Source organism: Solea solea, chromosome 9 (genome assembly GCF_958295425.1).
Source record: "Solea solea chromosome 9, fSolSol10.1, whole genome shotgun sequence".
In the NCBI taxonomy this organism is placed as follows: Eukaryota; Metazoa; Chordata; class Actinopteri; order Pleuronectiformes; family Soleidae; genus Solea; species Solea solea.
In genome coordinates this window covers 2,687,246-2,709,500 of record NC_081142.1, presented here as the reverse complement: position 1 = coordinate 2,709,500, position 22,255 = coordinate 2,687,246, and the positions used below count along the sequence as shown (strand labels likewise).

At 38.5% G+C, this 22,255-nt stretch overlaps 1 protein-coding gene across 5 annotated transcripts in view; it reads right to left on the bottom strand.

Annotated features, from left to right (window-relative positions):
* The window catches only part of lpp (LIM domain containing preferred translocation partner in lipoma), a 153,738-nt gene that overhangs the window by 111,651 nt on the left and 19,832 nt on the right, over window positions 1-22,255 (bottom strand). For 3 of the 5 annotated variants that reach the window (XM_058638050.1, XM_058638051.1, XM_058638052.1), the window contains one exon: window positions 20,691-20,736. The exons of the other annotated variants lie outside the window; for them this stretch is intronic. The gene's annotated coding sequence lies outside the window, so the exon portion shown is untranslated. The remainder of the gene's footprint in view (window positions 1-20,690; window positions 20,737-22,255) is intronic. 5 annotated transcript variants of the gene reach the window in all.

The window sequence follows — 22,255 nt, the reverse complement described above, 5'->3', positions numbered from 1 at the left end:
AAATTAGGGTAAAAATCCAGCATAGTTCCGCTTCAAAGATGCTGCTCCTTCATGTTTTAAAGTACCAGTTGAGGTTTTTTGGGCATTTAATCAGGAAACCTTGTAGGCCCCTCATGGGTGGTGTTTCTGCAAGAGACCTTGGGATAGACCTAGAACTTGATGAAAGAATTACACACATCCAACTTTGGGATCCTTCATGAGGAAATGATGCAGTTACTTACCCACTGCTACCCACTGCAACCTGACCTCAGATGAGTGGAGGACAATAGATGAATGGATATTAAGGTTTGTTTTGGGGATTTTTTTTGTTCTACTGTCAAACAAGTCCCACGGTAAGACCACGACCAAATTTGGATAGGTACATCTTTGCGTGCTCACTGACATCATGAAATAGCTGAGAACTCTTTGATCATCTGTTTCAATATTTCTGCTCGGTATGACAGTAAATTAAGTCTATATACACGGCTAAGATATGGTCATATCCATTGTAATTAAGTCAGCTAGTGCAGCAAGAATGGATCAATGGAGTCAGAGAAATAAGAAGTATCAAGCTTCGAGTGGACAGATAGTGTTACTGGGACTGACTGGGGCTAAAAATATTATCAAATATTATATTACCAAAATTCAAGACAACAGCAAAGAGAAAAAAAACGGTGCACATGAGCAGTATCTCTACATAATGTCTACCCAAGGCTGACAAGTCAAACACCTTCAACTGTCATTGGAATATGCACTGTATCCCAAAACAAAAGGCTAGTTCAATGCATCCTGACAATATGTCAAATCACAATATGGCACAATCTCTTGACATCGTGGGGCATTTGTCAAAAGCAAGTATCCAGTGTGTGTGATTTCCAGGCTGAGGGGAAGCTTCAAGAACTTTGTTTATGAGTCTGACGTGTGGAGGCAGGCCAACTCCACAGGTCTTTATGCCATCCTTTTGTGTTCAGCATATTAATTAGACAACTGCGATCAATACGGCTCAAGGAATCATGACGCAGTTTTAGAGCAGACGCGACGCGCTGGTGTTTTCTACAGACTCCAAAAGGCTCAATAACGGTTTGTGTCTCAGCTCTACAGCACACACCATTTCATCTATTTATACTTCAACTGGGGTTTTATACCCACAGAACCCAAGAATACACAACTGTTTCTTATGTCTGTGGAAAATAAAAGTTCATCACAGAGTTGAAGGTGGAAGCAAACAAGCCACGATGACCTGAAATGCAACAATGGAATTTATATTTGACAACCTTTAGCAAACTTTTCATCAAATACCATTTAATGTAACATTATTATAGTAATAAAATCTAGTAGTTTAGTCTAATTTAAGATAAATATGATGAAGCTACATTCCACAGTGAGTTCAGTATTGGGTCAAAATCTTCTTCATAAATCAACACATTCACCTGAAAACAATCGACTGGTCTACATAAAAATACTAATAAATATAACATTTTAAAATGTACAAGAGGCTGTTAGGTCCTTCTATCAAAGGTCTCATCTTTACAGAAGTGTATTGCATTCAGCTAAAATTCTTTTTTAAAAGGCTCTGTTTTTTTTTTTTTTACGAGATTTTCTTTTCTGGGGTCTGTTTTTACAAGATTTCATTTCATATCCATGAAGCATGCCGTATATTTACTCAAATGATCTTGAAGAAACATTGCAAACTCCAGCAGATCCCGAGTGATCTTTCCGTCTGAATAACCGCAAAGTCCTGAGTTGCCTGTGCAAAGTCGACAAACTCATAGAGAATCTTCCCACTGTCTCAAACCCAAAGCCAAGTCAAACTGGATTAAACTGAACAACTGGGACATCTTTGCTTTCAATTCAGCGATCAAGACGGGAAGCTTCTCCGCTATCTCATTCACTCATTCAACCTTTCTAATGCAAAGGCTAAAATTGATTATCTTTGGTCTGATGTCAGATGGTGATGATGATGATGATATTAACAGTGGCTTTAGCTAAAACAACCATCTGAGTCACCAAAAGCCTGTCGAGGCAGTGAATAAACGGTGTTTGTCTGTTGTTTCATCGCAGACCAGGGAGAAAGCATGTTAATTGCTTGAGGTGTCCCTGGTTGCCTCCTCCATATCTTGTGTCACATCAGTAATGTGCACTGTGACTCTTTTGACACAAACTGACACCGTGGTTCTCGGCAGCTCAGTGGCAAAGAAGCTTCTTTACAAAGTCTGCTTCTGAATGAAGACTAGGCTTCTTGGCTTTAGCCATTGGGCACAAAACATGCCAGCATATTATTTTCCCTGTCAGATTGTCTGTTGTGAACGTTGCTTGTGAGGCAACTCAAGAGCTATTCATCCTTTTTTTATTTTTTTTTGCAACTGTGATGGCAGTCAACACTTGTCTGAAATGTCAACAAAAAAAGAGTTGATTTCTCTTGGAAAGCACAACATTCCTCATCTTAATGTCAGTAATGTCACATCAGTATGTTTTGGTCATGGTGACTGTGACCACCCTGAAGGACATGTATATCTACTATTTTAGTTATTTGTTCAACAAAATAAATATATATTATAATAATATAAATATAACAACTGATGATTATAATGGTATGGGAAACACTGTCATGTGACTATTTTCCTGATTGATTTTGGTGAAATTTCCTGGAATTTATTTCTTCCAGTAAATTAATGACAAATGTTCTGGTGTCAGGTCCACATGTACATCATTTACAGTTGCTGATGAAAGCTGGCCTTGTTTGAGTATGTTTATAATGCACCAAAGTGTATCTTGTTTTCTTTTGCTCCTACATTCATGAACAACTAAGGGGAATCATGGCTTTCAGTTTCACAGTTGCTTTCACAGACTTCACAGATTCTGATCAGTAGAAAAGTCTCCACTGAGAAATACAGAGAAACCCTTTACTGACACAAAGTACGGTATAGTACAAGTGTACATGTTATGAAACTGCCTTGACCCATCCAATTACTACCACGCATTTTAGGATTTCCTTGGTCTAAAGACTCTGGGAAAACATCAGAGGAAATCTAAACAGATACAGTCTTTGCTGGAAACAAATTCCAATTCAACAGATGTGAACCTGATGTATTAGAGATGATCAGACGTGGCCTCTTTTGCATGCACAATTTCACTATTTTTACCGTGGCGCGCTCACAAATGTAAGCCACGTTGATGGGGCGTGCATTTGTAACAAACTCTTTTCTGCGTAAGTCCAGGGTGCACAGAGATAAAGAAAAAAAAATTCCATTCTTTCTTAACTTAACAAATGCAGCAAGTGCACTGCAAATCATGAGACAGACATGTATCAATCTTTTGCATCACCACGCAAGGACAAGGGAACATCCATGTTAAGCAGCAAAGGAGCTGAGAGATGGTGAAAGGATGGTGGAAGTGACTCAGGGAGGCTCAGTAAGGGCCATGTGGTTCTGTTCATTCAGTCTGGTCACGTTCCATTTTTGAGGCATCAAATTTGTCAACAGGGTTTTGCCCTCATCTGCTTTTCCTTGTATTCTTTGAGCGCAGAGTTTGACTTGTATGGGTGCTGGCGAACTTCCTCATCTATCAAGCAAGTTTCAGTGGTTACCATATTCTTCATTGTCTTCTTCTTCTTCTTCTTCTTCTTTCGGTTGCTCCCTTTTGGGGTCTCCACAGCAAATCATCTGCCTCCATTTTGCCCTATCCCTTGTGTCGTCTTCTGTTACACTTCTTTGACCCCCCTCCAAAAGAAACTGTGTCACCAACTGGACTAGAAGGTATCGGCTGCGTAGGGTGAAACTTGCATCACGCAGACCATAATGGAAATCTGCCCACATGCAGACGTAGAAATTATAACCTGGGCCATAAGTGCTGCAACTTCCTTGCAAAATCAGCTCATACGGTTTGGTTGCTTTGTACTGACAGATGCAACAGAAGCTATTTTGATAATGAACTTCAGCTTTGGTGAAGTTCATTATTGTGAAATCGCCACAAGGAAAAAACATGTATGAATGAACTAAGACATTCAAACAAGACATTGCTTTCAGGGAAGAGTATGACTTGGGTCAAAAGTGTACATGCAGGCACATAACTGATTGCATCTGTACTGAAGCCTGATGAAAGGAAAGTTAATTCTGATAGCTGGGGCACTCACAAGATGGCTCACAAAGCAGTGACACCCTCTTTAACATTGTGCTTTATGAGGCCATGGCACTCAGGCTCTCTTCTCACAGCTGTTTCGCCACTGTTTTACAGCTGTCATTGAGAAACTGCTGCAGGTGTTTCTGCTGTATTAATCTTTCATGTACACCAAGGAAACTATCACACAAACCAGCCAAAAAGGGCCACAGAGAGTACTGAACCCTACAATAAAAAAAGTACGGAATGACATGGTGTGCAGCAGATCTCCTTTGTGTCTGCCAGACTGACTTTCATGTTGAAAACATACACAAAGCTGCCAGTCTGGATGTGAACGTGTTCAATAATAAGATTTTAAACTACTCAACTATCATACAGTGTGTGTTGCCCCTTCCTTCCTTCCACTCACACAAATATCCCTGGTCAGCAGGCTGCTTTTAAAAGGAGTGCTCTTTCCAGAAACAGTCAATATAATGGCATGACTCAAAAAGTAATGACACATTTACTCACAAAATGTACTAGTTATGAGGTGATGATTAGACAAGATTAGAAATGTAAAGCCCCATTTACACCAATCAGTAGAGCTTGGTATGATACGATCCGATTAACATCTCACTTCAACAGGGAAATGTGAAAAACATTTTTTAAAACATAACAAGTCTTCATTTATTGGGTGCCTATACTAGGCCAGCCCATAACCAAGCGGAAAGTGAACTTGGCTTATAATCAAAGGGTTGCCAGTTGGAGGGCTGATGTACCCCTTAGCAAGGTACCCAACCGATTGTTAATCGACCCTCACACTCACAGTGTACTCCTTGTGTCGGTCCCAAGCCCAGATAAATGTGTCAGACGTAAAAGTCTCTGCCAAATCGTATACCAATGCAGATCGTCCACTGTGGCAACCCCTAGAGAGCAAAAACATTGTCTGGCTACAGTGAATCTTTACTGTTTATTATTCACTCACCATCAGCTCTCCACCACCTCCAACCAAATGAAGCTAGTTGCCATTTCTGTCAGTGTTCAGGTGAAAGAGTTTGATTCTTTAAACTTTGTCACCTACTGTGGCTCCTTTCTTCATTTACATTTTACATGTTAAATCATTAAGTAAAACTTTAAAAGTAATCTCCAGAATCTCTTCACACGGCTGGGGACGATCACAAATAAAAACTCCATTACCCACCCCATATATTAATCAAAGAGTGTCAGTGCTGCCTACAGTATATGCTGCACATGTTTCTTCACATCACAGAAGCTGTGTAGAACATTGAAGTGAGATGTAAAGGGCAATTATGCTGCTTTGGTCCCACCTTGGGCTTCATCCCATGAGTAGAGTTCAGTAAAAACTACACAGCCCTTGGTTCACTAGGCACCGATCAAAACATCACTTCAAAAACACACTGCAGAGATGAAGATGGAGCTTCACTCTGGCTGGCAGATTTTTCATTCCAAACAGAAACAGTGCTAGGCGACTGGGATTAGCACTCACGTACTGTGACGCAACGTGTGGGGGGGATCAGCCATGCGGACAAAACTACTTTAAAAATTAAAAGGTTTCCATCTGCAAGAGGTTGCCAGTGAATCTTCTCAGCATTGGACTTGCTCTGCTTCAGAGAGATGGTTGAATGCTTGAACAGGTTAATGCAAGATTACACAAACAAGTGCTCGCACCCCACTTGCTGCTGTTTGGATACAAAAGAGAGCAAAGAGGTCAAGTGGTCATTATGGACCTGGAAATGTACTGTGCAGAACAGGGGTGAATATTTTAAAGTGCCAGAAGTCTGACACTATGCCATGTATCGATATATCAATAAAAGCAAAAAACCTCTTTGGACACCTTTCAGGTGTTGAAAAATGTATAATGGTTGCATAACAGCAGCAGGAACAAGTCAAACATCTTGTTCTACAACAACATGACAACATGATCTAAGCATCACCTCAAGAGCAAAACGTTTATATTATTACTGCTAATGCTACTAGTTAAGTGGCATTCATATTTAATTAAATAGGCTTGGCTAAATTAAAACTACTCTTGTCATATGGAACTCACTTTTGCCATCATTACAAATAATTACAGGTTTAAGACTACCAATATGTAGTTGTATTTAGGTGTGTCATTTCCTGTTGTTCTTTATCACACTATGACCTAGAAAAAGGATTTTAGTTAATGTAAATGTGAGAAAGTAAGTAGGAATTTGCATCTTTATCCCTTTGAGACCAGAATCCCCTACAGATAAATGTGAGACAGTGATTTGTCATTTTACTCATCCATACAAAACATGTAGAGTTTGGATTAAGTTAAGTCAAACATCAGTTTTAAATCCCAACACAGTGAGAAGTCTTGCTAAGTCTTCAGATGGACACAAGAAGGGGACATCACTTTGTGTGAAGCATATCTAAGAGAGAAGTTCCCCTATGAACGACCTGTGAAGTGTCGATATTATCACTTTGATTCACTGATTGTGTCTCGCGTTCAGCTCTTCAACAATCAAAGCCAGCACCTTTCAACTAAACAAGGGAACGTTAAGGAAAACCAATATTTTCAAATGCTCTGATGGTTAAAAAAAAAAAAAATGCTAAAGAATTAATTCAAACTCTTAGAGAGATAAAAGATAACATTTGTATATTGCTGCAACAGTGGTGCTATGGAGTAATGTTTTTATGAGTGACACACTTTGAATGCAACTCACAGAAGAAAGGTGTTGATTATTTAATTCGTAAATTTCAAAAACTCATCTCCGTTAAATATCTACTTACTTTTTATTTAACCAGTGTCAGAGATGTCATCTTAGAATTCCATTTCCTCCTCCCAACATCACCTCATAAAGTCGGCACTCTAAGGTTTAATGTAGCCCAAAAGGTAATATTAAAAGATTTTAAACTGGGGCAGTATAATTTCTGTAGGGGCCTAGATGTGGCTCACAGTAAATAGTGAAGAACAAGAGCAGTCACCAGAGCATTGTGCCTTCTCACTCATGGAGGTAAGACTTTAAGGTGTGAAAGAAAAATACTTTACATTTAATCTACTTCACTTCTAGTCAAAACAGCAATCCATCGTGTTCCAACACCTCTAACTCACAGTCACTTAATCAGCTGACTGTCGTGTGTGTAGCAATTCTACGGTACCATTTTACTATGGTACCCCCAGAGAAGGGTACCAAATAATGGAACGGTTGAGGCCGGTTATTTTGGTACTATTTCGAATGAAAACACAAAAACTACATACCATACTGTACCAAACCGAAATGCCCCACTTGGTGAAAACACGGCTTAAATTACACCTTTTACTTCAGTCCATCCTTCAATCAATCTTTCAGTTGATCTGATTGATGAAATAAAAAATATCGACCACTGTTCCAAGATGGAAAAAGCCTCACTACAAACATTAATGGCTGACAAGGGATGAATGCACATCACAGTGTTCCACTGGAAATTTGCATCGAAGAGGACAAAACAGAAATGAGCATGTTGAACCAAGTCTTGCCTTCCCATTGATCAAAAAATAAAAACCCACATGCATTGCAGAGTCATTTGATCCGGGAGGGAAATCTGATAAAACACATTCACCAAAAAAGTTTAAAGGGCTTTTTTTGGATTGGATGGATTATTAGTGAAGAAAATAGCATTGGAACAAAATTCACATTGCCAATCCAGCTCAGTGTCTGTTTTTTAAACACATGTTAACATTTTATTTTTCCTTAGTCCTTAGTCCAAGGAGCATCCCAGTAAAGTCTATTGTAATTAGGCCATCTACACAGATGGATAAAATGGATTATAATCAAATGATAAAAATGCCAAATAGCATGTTGTCCCCCCCCCACCCACAGTGAAGTCCTCAAGCAGTTCATAACCATTACAAATGAGATTCAAAGCTGTGACTACTACAAAGAGCAACCACTCCACTCCCCCACCTACACACCACAGTACCTTGGTGAGTAAAAACCAAAAACACAACAACTGGTGTGAGGGGAGTGCGTCATCAAAAATCCTAGTATTTTTAAACCTCTCCGTTCAATTTTCTCATTGTAAATGCGTCTTTGAGGTTTTGATCGGGTTGACAAGTTTCACCATTCATTCGTAGAGTTCCAAAGTTTCAGCAAAAAGATGAATTGCATCACTCGGGCATACAAATCTGACTTATTCCACTAGATAATGACTGTTTGTTAGTAACACCTCAAAACTTCCTAACAACATTTGCATGTGGTTTTCTTAACAGCTGTTGAGTAGTTCAGTTCAGTTGTTGGCCTTTGACAGCAGCAGCAACTTTTCTGTAAATACGTGAATCTGACATTAATGCTGACTGACAGCTTGTGTATTGGCTTGGGATGTATCAAATAGAATTGGATGGCTTGCATGACTGGAGTATGTGCTCCTTGATACTGCAAGTGGTGAGATGCAACGTCTCGGGAGTTTATCTTATCTGAGTCTCGGGAGGATACTGACTGACAGCTGTAAATATATCACAACACAACCATAACCATCTCCCACATAGCGCTGAGGTAAAAAAGCACATGCTCACTTAAAAATATATATATTTGCATCAACAATAAACATAGACGAGACTGGTACATTCTTCATTTTCAGCAATTCAACAGAAAACGGCAAAAGACGACCTGCATCCACTTGATTACAAAAGCACAAGGGGATGAATGGCATCAATGTCAGCAGCACGACTGCAGTCTTAGAACAATGTGGCAACATCACTAACTTGACCATCATTAACTGTGTGCATATAGAACTGAATCTGGTGCATTCAGCAGACAAGTTACAAAACCTTACAGAGGAAGATGTTTTCTAAGTTTATATTACAATTTCAAGTAGGACTTGAATATTCATCCATCATTGTCTATCGCTTTATCCTCCACATGAGGGTCATGGGGCTGCTGGTGCCAATCCCAGCTGACACAGGTGCACCATGGACAGGTCGTCAGTCCATCGCAGGGCAAACACATCGAGGTAACCATTCACTCTCATGTTCACACCTATGCGGTCAAGTGTCTAATTAACCCCTGCATGTTCTTGGACTGTGGGAGGAATTGGAGAACCCACAGAAAACCCATGTGAAAGATGTTTTTTCTTGCTGCAGGGCAACAGCACTCACCACTACAAACTTAATTTAGAATTAGTTTGATCTGTTTTTAAGAGAGACACCTTAAAACATTATCTTCATTCTGGTGCTCAAGGAAACAGAGAATGATTTAAATCATCATGATTCATCCACTGGGGGCCAGGCATGTTTGCTCAGGCTGACACTGCCATCTCGACAGCAATGAAAACAGTACACAGGATTATTTAAAAATAAATTCAATATCCCATTCATTATGAACTGAGAGGGTCATTATCAAAATGTTTTGATGAAATGTAATGGTTTACAGTATATTGTGTGTTTTTGCCTCACTATGGATTATGAGGTCCACAATGAACCCATACACACACTGTACTGTAGCCAACAATGGGAGTGGTGTGGTTAGATGAAGCAGTTGAATCAGCTGATTGTTAAACCCTTAGCAGACTAAAACGTTACCAGTTGCCACCATGATGTTCTTTAATTCTTTTCTATTTTGATGCATTGAATAAACAGTAATGTAGTAAAATATTTAAACAAGTTTTACAACATGGGAATCCATAGTCAACAGACAATTAAAAAAAACACAACCCTGGCCCCCAACCCTCTTATTAGCATCTTGTACTTCCTGATTTGACATTCTGTGTACGGCCAAAATAAATAACGTATGATAACATCCAAACTGCCAGTCTAATTTATCAGTCCTTGCCTCCAAATATGCCAAAGAGCTGCCAATGATGACTCAAACTTCCATCAAACAGTAAAACTGCAGAGGTGACAGCAAAGGACCATTATCCAGTGCTGGCCTACAGCTACACATCACTCTCAGATAGGTAGCTAACATGTGCCTTTGGTTTTGGAAGTGGATTTGGGCAAAGTCAACAAAGTAAAGCATATCTGGAAGGGAACAGCAGCGGTTGATAGTAGCTATGGACTTTGCCTTGAACAATTTAAACATCACATCAAACCCTCATTAATTGGCCTTATCTGACAGGCCTTATCCTGGGGTGTCTTATCACAGCTGAGGAAATGCTTATCATATAACACAAAGACTTGTTTCCCAGTAGCTACCTGCAAGGGCTGGAGGGAAAAAGGATACGGTACCATCTTCAGCCTTGATGTGTTAATTGTGGCCTTTCATTTGACAAAAAAATGAGCACTTCATTTTAAGAAGTGCTTCTACAGCAGTGCCTGATGCATACTGGAGGAGTACAGCAGGTATTTTAAATATTTGTACAGTGGCAGTCTCTCTAAAGATGCATGACAACGTTAATGCTGCAAAGTGAGAAGACTTGGAACAGCAGCGCACATGTAGCTGGGCGTTTCAAGGACAATACAGTGTAAGGCTAGGTGATAATTAAGTTGACTGGGGTTTCTCTAGAAAAAACACAGAGACTCTCTAAAAACTTTGTGAAATGTAATTTATGAAGACTTGGACAGACTGGAATCCTCTCCTCCTGGGAAAAGTATGAATTGTGAGCGGACACATTCTACCATTGGACAGAGTTAATTATGATCCTGAACTCACAAACAAGTCGAGCGTCTGACCGTACGACCCTAACTGCTTGTGCTGGTGAGGAGGGAACCGGTGAAATATGATAATAGGGAGGCAAGCGTGTAATTTGGGGTATCAAAATGTCAACTGTGTGTGTCTTTGTAATTGTACACATGTGGTGTAGGAGCTGTAAATCACTTTTGAATACATGTTTATTTAAAACATACTATGATTGGGATGGATATGGTTATCTCTGCTCTTATAATTTGCTCCAGTTTCCATCCAGTTGTGTATTTTTAACACCACTGTGATATGGTGCACACGAACAGCTTGGAAATCAATCATAGAAATTAAAAAAAAAAGATTTTTAATATCAATACTTTGTCACATTAACAGTTTTATTCAGATTGACAGATGGCATTAATGGGAAATTCTGACGCCAGTTTCTTTTCATCTATCAAACTGTTGTTTTTTTGTCGGGGGGAGGGGGGCTGTTGTCATTTCTGCTTTAATTGTTTCCACAATTTAATTTAACACATACATCAGCTCCTGTTTATTTATAGATTACTCGAATGCAGATATTCTGGTCTCCTCCCACATTCCAATGAGATGCAGTGGTGAATTGCGCACTCTCACACTCAAACTTGAGTGTGAGAATGAATAGTTGTTTGTTTAATCTGTGTTGGCCCTGCAATAGACTGGCGACCTGTCCAGGGTGTACCCTTTGCCTTTCACCCTACGATAGCTGGGATTGGCACCCACGGCCCTCATGTGGAGGAAAAAGCGGTGACAACGGATGGATGGATGGAATGCCAATAAATACTAACAGTATATGGTTGGTTGGCTGATTAAGGGCATAGATATATGATTAAAAAGTCAATCTTCCAACAAATCCCTTTATTATTAATAGATAGATCTTCTGAGTGATGTGCATGAGAATGGTAATGCCATCCTCACAGTCATGATTACACACATGTACATGAGTTTTTCTTCTTTGCAAATTTGCAAAAAAAAAAAAAAATGGTTTCTACATCGAACAAGACAACAATGGAGGCCATCCAACAGCCCTTTTTTTCCCTGCTCGGTTTGTAGATGTTTGTCTCATCAAGATGTCCAGCTTTGTATGAGAATAGACTGCAGTTGCAAGGGAGTGACGTTTTTCTGTCGCCCAATCAGTTGACTATCGTGGGTGGAGCCGGTCTAACTGTGCCGTACGATTTTACTCTACCCCAAGGGAAGGGTACCAAAGAATGGAGCAGGTCTGATCGTTTCGGTACTATTCCTAATGGAAATGCAAAAAAAACTGTACCATACTGTACTGAACCACTCCACTCTGTGGAAACACTTGAGCTGTGATACCTTTATTAAAATAAAACATTCAAAATTGCGCTTTCAGGGTCTTTCAGGGTCTATGTAAAGATGACATAGCAAATGTTTTGATGTAATAAAAGAGTATAAAAACAAGATTAAAATGTTGTAGTGCATTGAGGGTTATCTTAGGAGAGGGTAATTGGCAACAGCAACATAATAGATACAATGTGATGTACAAATATTAAAGTGGTTGTTGTACACAAGTCTGATGACCATGCAACAACAAGCATTTAGGTACACTGTAACAGCTGTGTGACAGCGGCGATTGCAACCAAACTGTGGGCAGATGAAGAGAAAGCAAGAGAGACATCAAAACAAAAAAAGCTGAAGAATATACAGTGTATAATCCCTATACTTAAAGATGGTGGATTATGGGATTTCAGGATTCCTAACCGTCTCTGCCTTATGCTGCTGTAGTTACACCTTTCCAGTCTGACTCTCTCTGGATGCTTAAATCCTTTAGTAAATGAATGCTCACAGAAGGCCTCCTAAAACGACTCCTTCAATTAATGACGCCTCTATAAACTGTTCTCAGCAGAAATATCAAATTAAATTTCTTCCAAAAACACCATGAACACTGTGCTGCACTTTGAATTCTCCCGAAAACCTTTTGTCGATTTATTGTTATTTGAAAGTCAACAGATGTCTTCCTCTGCCTATTTGTATCACAGGTACCGAGTTGTTATTTTAATGTTGAACACAGCTTATCCTCTGCTGCTACAATAAGCACTGCACATCTATCCCTTTATTCAAACTTGTATTGGGTTTTGGCTTGGGGACATAATCCCTTCCCTGGCTTGCTTACTGGCAAAGCCACATAGAATCAACTCATCAATACCGCTTTGTTTACTGAATACAGATGACTTTGCTCGAGAATCCCCTTAGCACAGCACAGGATATAAAGACATGAATGAATATAAGCTCATGATGATTTCATCTGAGATTTTTTTTTTTAATGCTTGAACTACCATTTAAGCAATTGCAGCAGACACTGATGCTGCTTTGCAATTATATCTACATTGTTTGGGTTTGGGCCATTGAAGAAGCTGGGGTGTTTTACCACCTTATCTGGACTCACAGCTATTGCTTCATTTGTACATCTCAGGAACAGAAAAAAGTGCAGTCAGTTGGCAGCAACAGCATGAATCACTTCAGCCTTTCTAAAGTTTGTTTACATTTGTATTTATTATTTAGTGACTGTCTGTTGGCTGCTTTCACTTTTGATTATACCAACTGACTGACAAAGAGAATATTACATTTTTACATTGATGAATGCATTATGTAATGAGGGGACGTATTTCTGTATTGATTACTTTTAATTGTACTACTTTACCTATATTTTTTGACTGCCTATCAAACATAATTTAAGTCATGCAACATTTTAAAGCTTCAACATTTTAAAGCATTTTCTCCACTTGTGTATGGGGATGCAGATAGGGATTCATTGGACATTCTCTCTGGATCATAGATGTGCGTGTGAATGGTTGTTTTTCTGTAGACTGTATGTTTGAACCCTGCCTCATACACCGTGTCACTTGGAATTGACTCCAGCTCCCCCCACTACCCTTAGAGCAAAAATGGTATAGATAATGGATAAGGGGTTGGATGGATTTGCACTTTCACTCAAGTAAGGATCAGAATACTTCCTTTCTTACCAGTTTGCATAACATGAATTACAGATGGAACTACTTTTATTAATCACCACTCTTTATTAATCAGGATTCAGTTCATTAGCAACTCTCTTTATCATGAAATGTCACATTACATTAATCATTGCAGTAGAGCAAAGTCAATCAAATCATGTGGTCAATACAGGGCAATACAGCCTGGACAACTGAACTCCTTAAACTCCGCCAGACAAGCTGTTTGTTCTCAGCCTAATGTCATCCCCGTTGCATGTGAGATCCATTAACTATCAGTTGAACCATACTTATCTGGTATGACTGCAAATAATTTCATCTTTATTCCATTAAATGTTCCGTGTCCAGGCTGGATGGGAAAGATCACGAACATCAAGCACTTAAGACTTTTAATATGAGTGAACTGATTCCTGAACATGAACTTCACTGTGTGTTTTTAAAAGGAACGTGGTCAGATAGCGATGGACCTTCTTCTGGAGATATCCCTCCATATAATAGATTCAAGAGTTCTACAAGGGATGGTAGCAAATGCCTGACATGACTTTGGATTCACTGATTTTGTGTATTTAAAAAGCAACCGGAATGGTGATTTTTGCTCCTTTCAACGTCCAAATACATCCCTAACAGTGCAACTCACTAACAGGATTTGTATCCTGATGCAAGTTATCCATGGCAATTGGTTTGGCATTCGTGTGCACAGCAAAGAGAGAATTTCACTGCACAGAGAAACAGTTTTTCTTACTGTACACGTGACAATAAACACTTCACAGCCCTAATGCAGATAACTGACCACAGAGATGGATGAAGATGGCATCTTTGGGTCTACCTCCTGGCACAACTGCTGATTTTTATAGTGGGTAATATTGAATATTGGTGTCAGTGGAGTCAAATAAATAAAAATTAAGTGGGAAGTGCAGCACCTGTTTTTCACTCTGCATATAACAGTAATAGCCTGTCCCAGTAGTGTAGGGGAGGACTGACTGACTGACCAAATGTTTGTCACTTTGCAGAAGAAAGATGCTGTTATGTTTGTGAGTCACTGAATGTTTGGTGCATATAGATGTGAGGAGACTAAAAAAAGATGCTGAAAATGTCGACAGGAAGTGTGGACAGGAAGTAAAAAGACACGATAACAGTGTCAGGGCTGGCTGCATATTGCTGTTGACGCATTCAGTCAACACAACTTGTTTCACTTTCCCCGTAAACAAATGAACTTGATCAATTAGATCCAGTTGAATCACAGGGAGATTTTCCCACAACAGATGAAGACTTAGCTAAGGATTTCTTTTAGATTACCATGACGAACACAATACAGCACAATATTATGTGTTTTTCAACGTTTGAACATACATTTAAACCCATGGTAGAAAAGGAAGGCTATTGTTTGAATCACTTCTTAAAACTGAAGAAAGACAAATGGCTGAAATCCTGCTGATGTGTGCAGCATCACTTGAACTTGGTTAAATGTTTTGGTCCTCTTGCCAAGTTGTTTGAATTCTAACTTAATCTTTGACTTCGCCACTGCTCACTCTGCTGCTCTATGACCCTCAGTAAAACCCAGAGAGAATTAATTTAAGAGCAAAGTTAAACTAGTTGTTTTTTGGAAGGCTTTATCCTTAATTGACTGATGGCTGTTGCAGTTTATCTGTTCCTGCTGCTTAAATCCCAAATCCAAACCCAATCACTGGTCCATCTAAATTCCAGCCAAGATATCTATGTCAAGCCTCTTAATCACTCCAAGTTTGTCTTAATCTACTCTGTCCATCAGAAGCACAACTTATTTACTTGTTTTCTGCTCTTCACTTTCTGTGTGGAGGGTGATAGCAGCTCAGCCGTCAACCACCCACTGTTTCTCATGAAAAACAACCATCACTGTTTAAGAACAGATCTCGAGCCACGGTTTGTAAACATGTATCTTGATAACAGCCATCAAACACATCTGCAGAGCTGCGAACAAGGGGTGCAATTGCTCTATCATGTACCAGTTCAATACACCACCATTATTTTCACTGGATCCCCTCCCCTTAACAAAGCAGCATTGATTTGCTGAAATAGATTCATGCTCACTGTGTCTGAACTGAAGTATACAGTCCGCTAATAAGTGTTTCTGTAACACACATGAACTAAACCATTGGAAAAACTGTAGAAAATGCACTAAAAACGTAATAACTGAGGTATTATAATTAACAGCTGTTATGTGAAAGACACATTTAATCAAACCGTATCTCAACACATCATAAAAATTAAACTGCTTCATTGTAATTTAGCCAATGTGATACTAAGTATCTGGATCAGTCTAATCATATTCAAAATCACTAGATTGGATATTGGAAAAAAATTATTCTAATAGTTCAAACTTATTTCATTCACCTCTCACTGCTTTTTTTTTTCTCTCACTCTCGCCTCGTCACTCACACACACACACACACACATATATGTATATACAAAGACGCACATACACATACCAACTATGCTGACAGCAGACACATCTGTATACCTATCAAGAATACGTTTTATTTTACTTGGTGAGAGCAAAACAGAGAACTTGTCAGTTGATAATTTGCAATGTAAGCTGATACCAAACAAACACATTTTTGACAAGATTTTACACAGATTTTTTTCTTTCAGATGTGGAAGCTGTTTTAAATGCATTCCCACTTTGCTGCTGTATTATCACGTTGTCAAAAGCTCTCAGGAAAATGTGATGAACCAGTCTAAAGACAGAAGATGTTTTTTTTTTCTCAACAATGTTTACATACTGCATATATAGAAGCCTGATGTTACATAAGACTGAAACAAGACCATTATTTCATTTCCTTGGTGCATCTTCTGGGTAGCCAACAATAAAATTGAAGGATTTGTCCATTCACATTAAGTCCCACTGCCAACCCTATGACTACAGCTCTAAGCATTTTAAATTCTTCTGTCAAGCTAAACTGTTCTTTAAATTCAGCTGGCAGCCAGTCTCACTCGTCATTGATTGGATGTGTTTTCCCAAAAATTTGGCCCATGCAGACAAACTCTACGCCAGAACATCAAAACAAACCCAGAAACCACCTCTTCAAGTTTATTTTACCGCTTCACTGCAGCCCAATCTTTTAGGTGTTCTCCATCAGTCCATCTCGACTGTGACAATTTAATGTTGAAACTAAACTTTTGCATGAACGATGCCACTCTTCCATTTGACCAAAAGACATTAATAGTAATCACTGATTCAACAAAAGTGTGTTTTTCTGTGTTGTACTTATACTGTATGCAGTGTGTATGAACAAAGTTGTGATATATAAGGGTAGCGGGTTTGGGCTACGTCCTCGGCCTTTGCTTTGATTACATCCTCTTAAATAAAACACCAATAGAACGCTGAAGAATGTGTGGTTTTGAGATTTAATTCATAGTTTTTCAAAGGGATGACAGAAAGGTCAAGCTGAATCAGTAAGAATACTTCTTTTATGGCTCTTGTTACTGTCTTTATACAAAGCCTGAAAACTCTCTCTGCTGCTAGTGTTCTTCTGTGAAAATAAACCTGCAAATCCTGAAATCTTAAAAGATGCTGCATATCAATAAACCTAAACCACATAGATCAACTATTCTTAACCAAACACATGACACATACAGTAGATACAAACCCATACCTTCCATAGTAAATTTGTAAATAATTACTTAAAGCGGAAATTAAAGTTCCAGATGATATATCTTTTAACAACACCACCTTAAACAGCCATCCATCCATCCATCATCTACCGCTTTATCCTCACTGTCCCATCACCTCTCCTGGCCATGTGCACTTGTTTTCAATATCCATGCTGATGGAGGAACAGCCAAGCACCCACCAACAATGAATGTGTTTGTTAGCCAGTATGCTAACCATCTCTATTAGAAAGCTCATCAGCAAAAGGCATTATTCATAAAAATGGTCGAGCAAAAGCCTTTACAACAACAGCAAATATCGAGAAAGTACAAATACACATAAAAGCATAGAGAACAGAGAGTTTATCCCAAAGATACACTACATGTCTTCCTCGCTTTATATATGAATAACACTATTGTGACCTTGATCTTATACAGTAGCTGGTACCTGGCTAGGGGGTGTGGGTGTGTAGTGCTTAAAAGACCGTCTGATTCTGAGGACCCAGAGTTGGCGGCCTTGATCTTGCAAGGCTGGTTTTCTGCTAACAGACAGTAGGGGGAGTGGAGACAGCTCAATTAAATTAGGATAAAAAAAATACTGCATAGTTCAGCCTTATAAACGGCCAATGCTGATCATTTAAGATCAGCATTAACCATAGAAAAACTGTCACCCAGGTACACCACAGACAAGTTGCCAGACGCCAACATCAGCACAACATATCACACCTACAGGCAATATAGAGTCTTCAATTGACCTAACCTCAAGCAAGGCTGGAGTTTTTCTGGAGAAAACAAACAAACACGGGCTTCCATCATGTTTTCAGACAATGTTTTCCTTCACTCGTGATCTTTTAATTGCATCATCTCATCTCATCCGTCTACTGAAATGGCAACCGACTGGATAATTTGTCACCAGCTGTTTATCATCCATGAACCAACTTTTGCTATGTACGGTGGCGGTGGCTGCGACAGAGCATCTATTTAACATTTCTTTGGCTGATTTCCATGATATTCAATTAAAATTTGGGCTACGTTTGGATGGAAACCCAGCCACTGTTTTTGTGCGGTTTCAGTGTTTCATTTTAAATATAAAAAAGCTTCTATGTCATGTGTCCCACTGACTCAAATCCAAACCAAATTGTGTTATTACCCTAAACCAAATGGAAGTCTTAGTACTGAATTTCAGTGCCTCTTAGACATACTATTTCCTTCAATAGCTTCCTATTGTGTGACCCACTGAACACCATATCCATATGTGAGTGAAATACTCCTCAGAGCTTTTCCAATTTCATTATCTGCACGTTCGCATTAACAGTATTTGCCTTTTACTCTTTTGTTTGGTGCAGCAACGTCATGACTGATGGCAAACATTTAAAAATCCATTGTGTAAGAATTAGAGACATTTAATGGTCAGTAACAAATAAAAGATTCCTGCACTCACCCCACACTTTCCCAATCATGTAAGGGAACCACAGAGGCTTTCAAATACCAGAAAGGATGTTGTTTTTCTTTGTTTGCATAGTAAGTTTCTGCTTTAAAACATGAAACACACACTCTGGGCTGGTTTGTCTGGTTGCTGTAAAAGCACAACAGAGTAGATAGTGGGCCGTAAGCAAGATGTACATGTTCTAAGGCTATGAAAACCAAAAGTTTTAATTTGAAAGCAATTATACACTTATTTAAACATATGTGTCGTAGCATATCCAATTTCTGCACTGGACCTTTAATGACAAATAAGAAAATCCAGTCTGCACTGCTCCATTAGAATGAAAACACACATGCATGACTGAAACAGTGATGAAATTATATCGTACATCAATTAAAGCGAGGACCATTAGTCTTATCAGGACATGGGAACATAAATTTGATGTGGCTGTTAAGGGAGTTCTCAGCAGCTTATCAGAGAGAGAGAGAGAGAGAGAGAGAGAGAGAGAGAGTGCCAACAAAGAGTCAGCTAATTAGCAGATAAAAACAAAGAATCGTTGTGGGCTAAACTAATGCACCAAATGCACATTTAATGTGCAACGTTACATGCACATTTTATTACTGAAAGGAATATTTATTTCTTTTATTTTCAATCCTACAATGTTAAAATTAAAAAAAAATTAAAAATTAATTAAAGGGAGTTTAATTGTTATTTTCTGATTGACTAATTCTGATGACTAAATACTCCAATTTGTCAATGTCAAATTTAACTTATTTTTTAGGGGGGTCTGACTCCCAGTAAACTCTTGTAAATATTGAATTTGATTAACTTTGTTGTTTATAAGAATAAAATAAATAAATTAAAAAAATTAAAAACACAGCGTGTCACATGACTGGACACTTGCAGCCACACTGTCTTCAGTGGTGTTGTGAAAGTCATAAAATAACTTTCTCTGCTTCAGATAACTTCAGAGGAATTGTGGGAACACTTTGTCAGAGGAGCACATATGTGGCTCATGTCTATCCGAAGACTCGTCAAAGCTTCATTTGATTAGCGGGATCCTGCTTTTTCCACATTTCCAATGTAAAACACATGACTTAAGCAGGACTAATTGAGTAAATCAAGAATGCACATGGGAAGGCTTAATGTACGTCATTAAGGCAACCTCCTGCCCTTAAGCAAACGGACCGTGACACAACAGACTAGGCAGAGAAGCGATAATGTAATGAGGATGCAACTTATACACTAATACGAGCGGTGCTGTGATTAAAAACCTTTAAGAAACTGGTTCACCAGAATTACTAAACAAATAAAACAAATGTTTACAAAAAATTATTTGACACTTTTTTGACTTCCTGCCACAGATTCAACAAAGATGCAACCGTAATGTTTTTCTATTTAATTATCATAATTACAGGAATAGACAATTTCATATCCTATTGGTAGTAAAAGTGGCAGGCCCACGGTGCATGTGTGCAACAATAACGAACAAAACATGCTGAAAATGAATCTTAAAAATCAAACCCATTAACTAGACTCTTCATGATGAATTACAAAAGAATATAATACATAAAGTGCTCAGGCTTTTTCTTTGTAGGCAGACATTCATTACCCATGCTAATTTAATTTTACACATTTTTTTTTTGGCTCAGATTGCTGAGTCAGACCAACAATGTTTTGTAATAGAAATAAAGGAAATACTTTTAAATAAAATCAATAAATAAAACATGTCCTTTTGTTTCTTGGCGTATGTGGAGAGAAATTTAGTACCAGTGGTGGATTATTAAAAATAATAATAATTATAATAATTCAGTATAAGGTTACCGGAATTTAAGAAAACCTGAATATGAAGAGAGATACATTCACTCTCACGTCACTCATTAAAAAGATAGTTAACAGAGGCTGTTCAGGTCTGCATATTAGCAGCATTGTACTGGTGTTGAAAAGAAGAGAAAAATCAGGTTAAGTACTTACCCAAATTTTAACACTTTGTGACGGTGTGGACTGCAGGTTCAGACACCTGAAAAGAAAAGCAATACATGTTCACAGCTCGCACACACACACACACAAACACACAAGAGAAAATGAGCTTCGAAAAGAGATTGTTATTGTATGAACTGTCCGATCTGTCGCCGAGGCTGCTGCATTCATCTCACTTACTTTCATTAGTTTACTTAAAGAAACTTAGCATTAGAGCGCAGCACTAACTCATAAAGTGAAAAACTAACTTTTGACTGCAGGGGATAAATTCAAGAATGATAATTGTGACTGAAATGTCTATTTCTGGTGTTGTGAATGTCCTACATTCTGTTTAGATGCAGGTAAGGGTGGGGGTGGAATGATTTTTTTTTTTTTTTTTTTTTTTTGTCTCCAGGGCCCAAAGACGAGTATTCCTCTTGCTGAGGAATGTTTTTGTTCTGATAAATTGACATTGTCAGTTTCCCACATTGCCACACAGTGGCATATACTATAGGGAGCAGTGGTGGGAAAACACAAACGCTATATACGATTGGCGTCAGTCAATGTGACAGTTCTTGTTTTTTTCTGCTCTTTTGAGGGAGGGGGGTCTATCTTTCTAAATCTGAACTTCCAAGTCAAGGAAGCAGGAAGGAATAAGAATTAATACACCTACACTCCTCTTCTCCCTTTAGAATGGCAAAAATCCCTTTGTACTCGCATCATAATTACTGGTGGGCGCCAGTTTGGAATTGTTATCCATGCCTACTTCACACTTTTTCCTTTTTTTTGCAAGTATAATAAAATGTTTTTTATAACATGCGACTGGCGGCTCAGTCTTTTCTCAACTTCTTTTCACTTTCTTTATGCTGCACCAATGTTAAAGAACTGGTGTTGCTTCAAGTGGCATTCTCCAAGGGAATTATGTTTAAGAAAAAGCTTTATTTTTGCATCTTTTAATGAAGTTGTAGCACACAGTACATATTTGACAACATTTTAGAGGAAGCTGAGCTTCCCTTGTTAAGAGCAAATCACCACTGATATAGGGATGGCACTAGAGCTGAAACAATTACTCGATTCATTGATTATTAATCAATTACAAAATTAATCATCAACTACTTTGATAATTGATTAATCAGTTTAAAGCTTTTTTCATTTTAAAAATAAAAAAGATTTCTGATTGTTAAATTCTTAAGACAATCGAGAACATCATCATTTCCGGGTTTGACAAGCACTCAACATTTTCTGACATTTTATGGACCACCCGATTATTCGAGAAAATAATCGACAGATAGTTGCAGCTCTAGATGACACGATACTACTTTTTCATGCCCGATACTGATACCAATATCACAAACTCCAGTATCTGCCAATGCCGATATCAGCCTGATACCCGTCATTTGAGACATTTTAAACTTGAGCGAAACATTTGTCATTTCAAAGACATAATTCTCCAAATCCTGTTGCTGATTTTTATTTAAATTTTTTACAGTCTGTAAACAGTAGAGCATGTGATATGTGGGATTTTTAGACTGTATCGGAGTTTGAATTTTTATCTCTCCAATATCGGATCCAGTGATTTT